This window comes from Chrysochloris asiatica, unplaced genomic scaffold (genome assembly GCF_000296735.1).
Source record: "Chrysochloris asiatica unplaced genomic scaffold, ChrAsi1.0 scaffold00352, whole genome shotgun sequence".
In the NCBI taxonomy this organism is placed as follows: Eukaryota; Metazoa; Chordata; class Mammalia; order Afrosoricida; family Chrysochloridae; genus Chrysochloris; species Chrysochloris asiatica.
The window spans coordinates 472,930-473,299 of record NW_006408870.1 but is presented as its reverse complement, the minus strand read 5'-3'; positions in this window follow the sequence as shown (position 1 = coordinate 473,299).

Here is a 370-nt window from a genome sequence, read left to right as displayed (position 1 = left end):
CTGAATTTCAAATTTTTCATTCAAAATATCCTGGCCATAAATTCTGAAATCATATGCATCCAAAAATATTCCCTGACAGTCAAACTCTATGCATTTAAATGTTTCATCTTACTCATGTTCTTACTCAAGTTTTACCTACTAAAGTATTAACTGTTACTACATTCAGAAACCTTATACAGGGTCACTAAGATTCTGAGTCAACTTGAAGAACTTAACAAAAACAACAACATTTTCATTTACAGAATTTAATAAACTAAAGGCAGTAGTCCACATATATGCATGGAGATAGGAACAATCGAAAGATTGACATAGGGCCAATGTTTCATTCTGTTTTATCTAGAGTTATTATGAGTCAGAATCAATCTGATGA